The sequence below is a fragment of the Phoxinus phoxinus genome, assembly GCF_949152265.1.
Source record: "Phoxinus phoxinus genome assembly, chromosome: 14".
NCBI lineage: Eukaryota > Metazoa > Chordata > Actinopteri > Cypriniformes > Leuciscidae > Phoxinus > Phoxinus phoxinus.
In genome coordinates this window covers 6,444,953-6,455,368 of record NC_136889.1, presented here as the reverse complement: position 1 = coordinate 6,455,368, position 10,416 = coordinate 6,444,953, and positions in this window count along the sequence as shown.

The window sequence follows — 10,416 nt, the reverse complement described above, 5'->3', positions numbered from 1 at the left end:
TAAATGGAAAACTTCAGGTTTCAGTTTCATACATTTGTGCCTGGTTTCCATTTATGTTAGCTTGTTGTCTTAGTTGTTGTCAAGTTTTACCTGGACATTTTACATTGATAGAGAGTTTAGAAAGATCACCTGTGAATATTCAGATTTGAGTTAGAGTTTGGCCATATTCTGATTATGAAAGAAGCGTACCCCTGATTACTGTAACCATTCTAAGACTGAACTGAACACACTTACAGATTGTTTTCTACGACTGGGGCAGATTGTAAACCGACTGTGAACACCGACTGGACTCAACTGTCTCGGACTCGGCGCGTTTTGGCATGATCAAGTCTTATCAAATTATATTTATAATCGGCCTTACAGTTGTTAAGCGTGTCCCCGGCTTAAGGCAATATTCTGGGTTTTATAAAGACAGTTGGCATATGCCTGTATTGATTTTAATTTTGGTTCACCTTATTAGGAATATGTTCTTGACTAATGTTGATATAGTCTTTTTATGATGTCGTCAAGACTTTATATATCAAAACAAATGCGCAAGTTGTTTGTGAGTCCTCAACAGGAACAAGCTGTCCTGCCAGTGGCATGATTAAAAAACCCAGCAGCAAAATAACCCCCATCACGCAGCTCCAGCATGGCTACCTTTGACAGGTATTTTTAGGCCTCAGACAAGTAGGTGATGGAGCGTCTCTCGACCAGAATCCACAAGAAGAGAACACCCTTGGGGATGCTGTGAATAGGCTCTGTTCTGTTTAACCCGTCCCTCTAAGGCCCAGTGTCATTGCAGAAAGAGCTTTAAAGAGAGAGAGAAAGATAGAGAGGGTAACAGAGGAAGGGTTTCAGATTACACTCAAAGGGGGCTGTCGTGTCAAAATAGGCCTTCAGAGTGGCGACAAACCATGGGCCACCGACCTTACCCCTTTGCCAAGCCGAACATTCCTGCCGGATATTTTTAGAGGTGGCATTTAAAGTTGGCAGAGTATCAACTCCCAGGCAATCTGCAGTATTTCCTGTTCCTGTGGAAGAGGGAGGTCTGCAACAAAAACGCCCACCCTGACAGGGCTTATCTAAAAATAGATGTTTTTCCTCCATTTTATAATGATTTAATTTACAAACCAGCACACAATAGAGCATTGTCTATTATTGAAAGTGATTAATTGTAGTCCTCCAACCGAAACTAAGGTGACGTACACACACTGTGAAAAGGCTGTGGGCGGTTGCTTTGATCACTGTTTATGTGGATGGGGGCAGAATGACCAACACGTCATCTGTCCAACTTTGCTAGTTAAAGGCAATGTTTTTCATAAACACTTATACTGGTTGAAACTCTCTTCACATCCTGATAGCAATCGAGAAGTGTTCTAAATATATATATTTTTTACATATAGGCCTATCTCCTGTGGAGTCTCGGGGGCCAAAATATGTTCCTCCAATCATTGCATTCAATCCGAATGCAATTATAGGATGTCCTATCGGCCTGTATGTTTCTGCATACCTTCGCGCACCCTGCTCACAATCACATCCCGTCATCAGCGTGTTCCAGGATATGCAGAGACACAGTCACCGAGCGCCACAAACAAACAGCAGACACCTTTTACAGTTCCTCAACCAAAACAACAAGCTTATGCTCATTATCATATTTAAGAGATGACAACCCGTGACGTTCTACTCTGAGCCGTTCATTTTTGGTATCAACGCCTAAATAGCTCTAAGTTGTTTACGTTCATTATTATTGTGACGTTGTGTGCTTTGAGACATGAGGTCATTTAACGCCGTCTCTCGTGACGCTTTGCAGACTCTGCTCTGGCTGATTTCATGTAGTCCCATTATTTCACCTCATAGAGCCCTGGATTTGAGCCATCTCTGTTTGTATCTGCTCTGTAGAGAGCAAGCTGTCACTTATCTGACACATAATGTTTGCTCTGCATTAAAAGAATACCCTTGACTCTGCCCACAGGGAGACATAGATCATTGGAAGTGTGTGAAATGAACAAGACAGCTTCCCTGTTAACAAGGGCAGCGGTAGTGAAATCAGCCCCAGTGTCACAGATGCTTGAATAAGTGCCTGCTTTTTTGTTGGAGCTGGGATAGACAGGATGGTGATGACAGTACGTTTCCTAAAGATAGTGTTTTCCGTGACACGGGCTAATTGGCGACGAAAGGCTGAACGGAACTGGCATTATCAGAGTTTATGAGTTTATGATCCTCTGACAAACTGAGAGTTTTATTGTACTCTTCCTTGATGTTATGAGTAAAATCCATGCATAAATTCTTTTATTGTTTCCAAAGCGTAAAATCTATACTCAAGATTGAGTTTTCCATGACCTCACACTGACAGAATAAGGTTGAAAAGTTTGAGTTTGTCAAGGTGTGACTAGGTTTGCCAACAGCAATATAATATAATAAATTCCTTTTTTTTTTAAATACTATTTCAGTAAACAATTGCTGGCAGATGACAATTGACTAATTGTATGACTAGTGTATAAAAATATGAATTAGGTGGTTAAATGCATTTTATCTTACTGAAATATGAATTTGAATGACCGACTAAAGTGTCACACACCATTATACACATACCAATTTAGCTTCTACTTTGGAAAATTATAAAACTGACATAGTAATAAATCGCTTCCTCGTGTACCACCTGATGTGCCGCTCAATATGGTAACAGCAACAGTTAAGCACAATTTGCAGTTGGCAACCCCTGTGTGATATGCAAACCATTTGACGTCTTTTGATGTATGTATGTGAAACCGCTTGTAGGCCAGGACTTGATTTTATTCATCAGGAGTTGATTAGATTGTGACAAATGTGCATTACAGACCAGAATATCAGGCAAGGGGTCAAGGTTTGGTGGGTTAGCATGGTCCAATTAGCCCCTGCTGGCAGATGCCATAACGACACCGTTTTGCTAGGAAAAACAAAAATATATAAATAAAATTATGTCTCCTTGACAGACATTCAAAAGTACCTGTGTATTGTAACAATATTTAGGGGTCAGACACCATAAACTGTAACAAACTGTGCCGTTTTTCAGGCACACAGACACACACCTGTGTGACACTTGGTGGCACTATAATAAGGCAATTTGCATATTGGATTGTAATTGAAACCCTAAGGGCTAGAAACAATCACCCAATGAGTCAGGCCCTACAAAATGTATATCTCCAATTTCATTTACACCTAGACAATTTTTGGATTTTCTTCAAAACATACATTTTCTAAACCCTCTTAGGCCATTTGGTCTGATCTTCATTGAAATAGGCAGACAGCAGCTGGAGACAGTGCTGGCAAATACGTTTTCAAAAGAATTTGGATTTGTCAAACTATTGCAAAGAGTTAATTGGCCAGACAATACCATTTTTATGAGCTGGCCTAATATTGCAATGTAGGGGGTTTCAGCCAATAGGGGGCGCTATACCTAAAAAACATTATGAATCCACAACTGTATGATTCATTAAGTTGAAAATTGGTATGCATCTTCTGTGGTTGACATCCTTAATAATCTAATATGAATCGGATACTTCAAAAAAACATGGTCACCAGCAGTTAATCAAATTTCAGCGGTTAATAACATCACATCTGAGTGGCCTACTGTTACAAAAATGGATATATTTGTACATTCCTTTCACATGTTACAAAGAGTTACTAAGCCATAAGAACGTTTCTCATTATGTCATTACTGTGAAACATTTTCTCAATATAAAGAGATGATAATTGATAAATATTTGTCAAAGCTCACTAGTTCACCCAGAAATTTGAATTGTCATCATTTAGTCCCCCTCATGCCATTGCAAAAGCGTATAACTTTTTTACTTGTGGAAAACAGAAGAAGATATTTAGCAGAATGTTTTAATGATTGGAATTCAAAGGGGCCCAAAACAGGACCCTGCTGACTTTTTAAAAAATTGTATAAGCACAAATTTTTTTTTCTTAATAACACTACTTATTGCCTTTATATAATGCATTATAAAGCTATTCATAATGTGCATTACAATGCATTATATATTTAATAAATAATAGCAAAATTCAAAAGCATTATAATATTTGCAGATCACTTGTTTAATCTAAAAATGGTTGTTTTTCATGTGTTTTAATGAGTTATATCTTCTAACGGCGTAATGTATTATAATGTGGTTAATTCATGAGATCGTACAATGCATTGTATGGTGGATTTCAAGGAATAATTCATTCATTATATATAAAGGCTTTAATGTTACTACTTTTATCATTCACCAAAGAAAGAAAGTCATACAGGCTTGGAACGACATACGTGAGTGAATGACAGAAGCTACAGTGAACTATCCCTTTACTGTCTTAGTGGTTTGACACATAGAGGTGCAGACCCTTCTCTAACACTCACTCGGTACCTGGAGGAGTGTGTCATGAAGCATATGTCAGACCTGGAGAAGACTTTGGATCTGGCCAGCGTCCTAGCTTTGCATCCATCTGGAAAACAAGTCTGGCCCATAAATCAGAGGATCCGGAGAGATATGCTATCACAGGCTGGCAACAGGACCCGCAACAGAAATGGGGGTCTACCATGAAAAAAGAGAAAAGTTACGACAGCAACATATAGAATTGCCTTCACAAATACAGATGTTTCTGGAAGTGCAGCAGCTCTTTTCCCAGCAACAGCGTTCACCATCTGCTGAATCGCTCAGTTCACCTTTTCTGTGTACCCCTGCACACCAAGCGCTTACCCAAGATAAACACTGCTATGTTGTGTGAAATGAGAGAGAAGTGAAGTGAAGTAGAACATTCGAATCTGAGCACTGACAGGGAAGCAGAGGTTTGATTGTGTTAAATGAATCTGCAATTAATCTTTGAGGAAAGGTTTCTTATGCCCACCAAGACTGCAGGCATTTGGGGGAGAACTAATTGTGAAAACAGTGATATTGTGAAATATTTGTACAATTGAAAATTTACATTTATAAGAATATATTTTCAAATGTAATTTATTCCTGTGATGGCAAAGTTAAATTTTCATCATCATCATGCTAGTCTTCAGTGTCACTTGATATTTTTGTAGAAACCATGAGACATTTTTTTCAGGATTCTTTGAGGAATACAGTTCAAAAGAACAAAACTAACTACAGTATTTTGGTGTAAATGTACAGGTGAAACTCAAAAGTGAAATATTTCAAGCCTTAATTTTGATGATTATGGCTTACAGCTTATGAGAACCTTTTCACAATATTCTAATTTTGAATTTGGGGTTTTCATAAGCTGTAAGCCATAAGAAAATGCTGGTTTCAACATTACAATATAGAAGCCAAATTAGATGTAACATGGCGAGATTGTACAAGATGCCTTCATCCGATTCTTAGGCTTATATATGCAAATATGAATACATCTTGATGCTTAAATGTAAGTACGTTTTTGTTCATGGTTTGTACAATAATCAGTTTTTAAAACCATACATTTTGGCGCTGTTGACCAGTTGAGAACCACTACAGCACTGATAGTGGTGTCATGGTACAGTGGTTGTATAAGAAAATAACACCTAAAATATAACCATATTCATATACCATGGGTGTTACCAACAATACCATAGTACATGTCTACTTTTTTCTCCAATTTAATTTGTTTATTCTTTTTCTTCTGCAGAGTTGCTTAATATTTTTGTGGAAACCATGTTTTTTCAGGATTCTTTGATGGATAGAAAGTTTAAAAGAACAGTCTTTAATGTCACTTGTGATGGATTTAATGCATCCTTGCTGTATCTACATATTTATTATCAATATGTCCAATAGAAAAAGCTACAAATATTTTTGTGAAAACGGTGATGCATTATTTTAAGATTCTTTGATGAATAGAAACTTCAAAAGAACAGTGTTGATTTGAAATACAAATATTCTGTAACATTATGAATTATACTAACCCATAACTTTTGAACTGTAGTCTAACTAAGTAACATAAAATATAATTAAATTATTATCCCTTTTAACCTACCATAACACTGTTTTCAGGTAGTGTCCGTTTGAGGGTTTTGTATGTGAAAGGTAGTGAGGTTCCGCTCTGCTTTTCCACGTAATACCTAATGGTACAGCCTCTATATTTATCCAGTATTGTTTGTATGGGATACTAGTGTTGGGCTTCAAAGGGATGCACACATGAGCAGCCTGCATGCCGCCATGTCTTTGAAATTCAACACTGTTATGTGATGTTGTTGCGGTAACTGTCCTTCAAAGTGACGAGCCAATAAACAAGGGGCCTAAACAGGACGTTTCAGAGTTGTCAAGACGTAGTTAGTGCACAGGACTTTCACTATTAGCATAATCTCTTAAATGTATTTCTGTAGTGTCAATTTATTATTTCATAATAGTAATGATATTAGTATTTTGACACATTTATCATTGTGGAGTTTGTGGATGTAAATATCACGATAAATACCCCTGACAGTCATTGTTTGTGACCCAGCAGGGGGCATTCTTACATCTGAGCTGGACACGGAAACAAAGGCTGTGACATGAGCTCCATTCATTACATCTCCACTTTTTTTTTTTATAGATGTGGCCAGGCACACGTTTGCAAAGCAGGTTCAGTGACCCCTGGAGCCACACTCATAATGGGGTGGTGACCTGTTGGCAGAGCAACCCGAAACAAATCCTTGACCCTTGGGGACGGCCCGTGTGGCTCAGGCTTTCAGGTATGCATCGCCCCGTTGCCTTTAATGGCTTGGAAGAACTTCACCACAAGCCTGTTGTGTGTTTAATTCAGCCAGTGGATAAAAATATAGATAAATGAATATGGAAACGACACACCTGTTGCTTAGTTGTACCATGAACGCATAATGATGGAGAAGGGCAAAAGGGGACCAGCTCCATCTCTGATCACATCAAATGTAATCCCTGCAATTAAATTTCAGATGTTTTAGAGAACATTTAAAAGTAATATTTCTATAATGTTTGCAAAATGATCAAATGGAATGTCCCCTAATGATTTACACATTCAGAATGAACATTGGGAATGTTCGCAAAATGCTCTTAGAACATATTTTTTTGTTACCTGTGCGGTTACTGTGAAGTGTTGCCCGATATGATTTATGAATCTAGCCGCGGAAGAAAGACAGCTGTCCACTCCTCCATCACCAGACCGTCCTGCAGTCTGACACAGCGTGCTAACCTGAGCAAGAATGTCACCCCGCGCGCCCCAGAGGTCAGCACAGGGCATGTCTCAATGACAGACCTCTTCAGCGCGGCCTTGTTCCCCCAGCCCTGTGATGGCTTGAGTGACCTCTGACCTTCCCTAAAATATACAGTGGGGTTCAAAAACAAAAAAAGTTTTAGGATATATATACAAAAAAAGAAACAAAGACTTACTGTTATGTAAAATTAAAAAGCAACGTTTAAGATTCTGCACTATTTCTAGATCGCTAACTAATCATGTGACTCTTCGTACAGACTAAATAAGATCTTCTTGCTTCCATCAAATCATGCTGGAGAACATCATCATCATTTTACATAAACTTGTGGAGCTCATACAGCGGTCATATTAAATACTAAGACATTTTTTTGATTTGTGTTAATTTCTTCAGTTCAACTTTGGAAGAATGCACAATAGAAGGATTGTACCAGTGGCCTCCAGCTTTCAGATCCCACTGTTTTGTAATTTTTGAAAATTGCTGTAATGTTCTCCTGCACAATAACTTACAGCACTTTCATATGCAGACAATAGAACATGTTATGGATATCCACAGTATACGACCAACAAAGCTGCCAAATGAAACAAACGCAATCTCAGGACTAACTGGTCTTGGACTATCTCAGCGCTGTGTGGATGACAGGTCCTTGAGAAAGAGTGTGATTTGTGGATGTTAAGGGAAGGGTTATGCTACAGCGACCCTGTAGGAGGCCCAAAGTAGCTCTGCAGCCTCTGCATGCCTAAAGATGTAGAGGAGGAGATCCACAACCTCATCGCACGGCCCAGGACATGTGACATTTCCATGTGGTCACTGCGTACACTGACCTGAATTCAAGGACTTTTCTCTGTGTGCTGAAAATGCTATAGTAAAACCAAAACCTTTACTTTATCTCCAGCTAATCTGCCTTATCTTCAGCACAAATCTGAATCTTTTCATTTTTGGGCTTTATTTTGATGATCCCTTTAACACATTCTGTTGACTATAAGTAACATTGCACCTACATGTCTACTAACTCTTATTAGAGTATTAGTACACTAGTGGGGTTTGAATAAGTTGACATGTACTTGCAAAGTTACTTCTAGTTAGTAGAATTTCTGCTGGAGGACCATCACAATAAAGAGTTAGCAGATATTAAGCAGACAGTCTACTAATACTCTAATGAGAGTTAGTTGACATGTAGTTGCAAAGTAACTTATAGTCAACAGAATGCTTAAAAGGGGCCGTTACCCGTTTTTGAATCCAAAATTTTTGTACTCAAGTTTAAAACCAACTGTTTACTAAAATGTATATTTTAGTGCAACAGCCGCTATGATCCACACAGAGATCTGATGTCACCATCATCGAGTCCATCTGTGATTACATGAAGAAACAGTGAAAACTGAGACGGACTAAATCCAGAAGAACTCTTGAAGAACCCTACCTGCATAAGCACAGTACTGTGATAAGTTTTAGGTCAAAATATTTTTGAAATATTTTTTTACCAAAAAACTGTACTTTTGCAGGGTTTATTCAAGAGTTCTTCTGGATTTAGTCTGTCTCAGTTTTTTCTGTTTCTTCATGTAATCACAGACAGACTTGATGATGGAGAGATCAGATCTTTGTGCAGAACATACCGGCTGTTGTCAGACTCCTTGTGCATACAAAAATCTCACTGGATTAGTATTATTAATGGCAAAAGGAATGTTTGGAAATGTAAACTGATATTTCTGACACACAACTGCAAAAGATATAAATAACTGGCTTAAAACCATATTTATTTGGGTGAAAATACTAACGTGCCTAAGACTTTTGCACAGTATATATTGGCAATGGTGTGTATTGAATAGGGAAAAGATGTTAGTGTGATCTGATCACCCAACCCAAACATATGGTTTGCATCAGGTTTATTTTATTCGTTTTGTGTGTTCCTCCTTGAAATGCCCAAGGCAGATATACGGATTCTGGAAATGGTGTTCCCACTAAAAACAGCATGCTGGTGGGACAGATGTTAAAACGGTTTTAGAAGAGCCTGTGTATGACTAAGTTAACCCGAGGTAAAAAAAAAAAAAAAAGGATAATCTTTAAATAATCTTATGACTCTACAGCTTTTGAGACTATAACATCAATCCACCACAACAATGGTGAAAAACAAATACAACTGCAGCCAAGCAAGAAACAGCTGACCTTCTGTATAAAGAAGTCACATGATCAGCATCTCAAAATTTGATTAGTGGCCTATTGCCAAGTTTAAATGGAATTTTCTTTTTTCCATTTCAATGTGGTGTGAGACTTTTGGATCTTCTCTGAGGCTTTCTACCATATCTTCACTATTTCTACTGGTCTCTGTGGTGGTTTACTATGAGGTACTATGTGGTTTAACCTCAAAACCCATTATGTCCTCAGGAGATTTGTTCCCCATGAGTTTCCCCTCTCTTCGTTCTCTCTTAAGAGATGCAGAGCGGCACTCGTCCGCGTCACCACAGTTATCTTCAGCGCAGCTCAAAGCTCAAATCCTCACCACACTATAATTACAGTCTGGCTAGCCTTTCAAGGGACGTGCTCACTTGAAAGCTTTTCTGTTCTTTTTGAAATGATATACGGCCTGTCCTGCGACCCTCAGAACTAAGAGGGAGATGAAAGGTCCCGGCCAAGAATGGGACTCTGTCAGAGACGAGTTCTGACCACAGAAGACCAGTGATATCACCCTGATCCTGACCACTGTGTGCAGGAGAAACTCATTCTAGTTAGACTAGCTGGATCCATCTTGATTTATAGCATTACGTTTTTAATGTATTTTTGCGTTTTGGAGATTTTCTTGATGAGCCATAGTTATTTTCCTACCACCAACAACGTACCATTTCATTAAGTTTTTTTTTTGAAGAGCTACATTGTGCTGTTTTTCATTGGTCTAATATGCAGTGGTGGCTTAGACCACCAGTGAAAATTCTTCTATTTTGCATTATTTTTGGAATTTAATAAAAAAATTCAAATACACATTACATTATTAGCAAAGTTTACATAAATTTGAGAAATTTGTATTTGCTAGCAGTGTTATTATTAAGACTATAAACATTTTAGTTAATTGAAATAATATAAAATAGACGCATTACTGGTAGACAGAAAACTTTAACTAAAATAGAAATTAAGGCTGTCAAGCAACATGAATTACTTGATTCAACATATAATTTATTACACATACATTTTTTTCTACAACGGCCATTAGATTTTTGTATAAAAAAACTGAAATTAAATTAAATGAAAATAAAAAATAAAAGCTACAAAACATTAACACT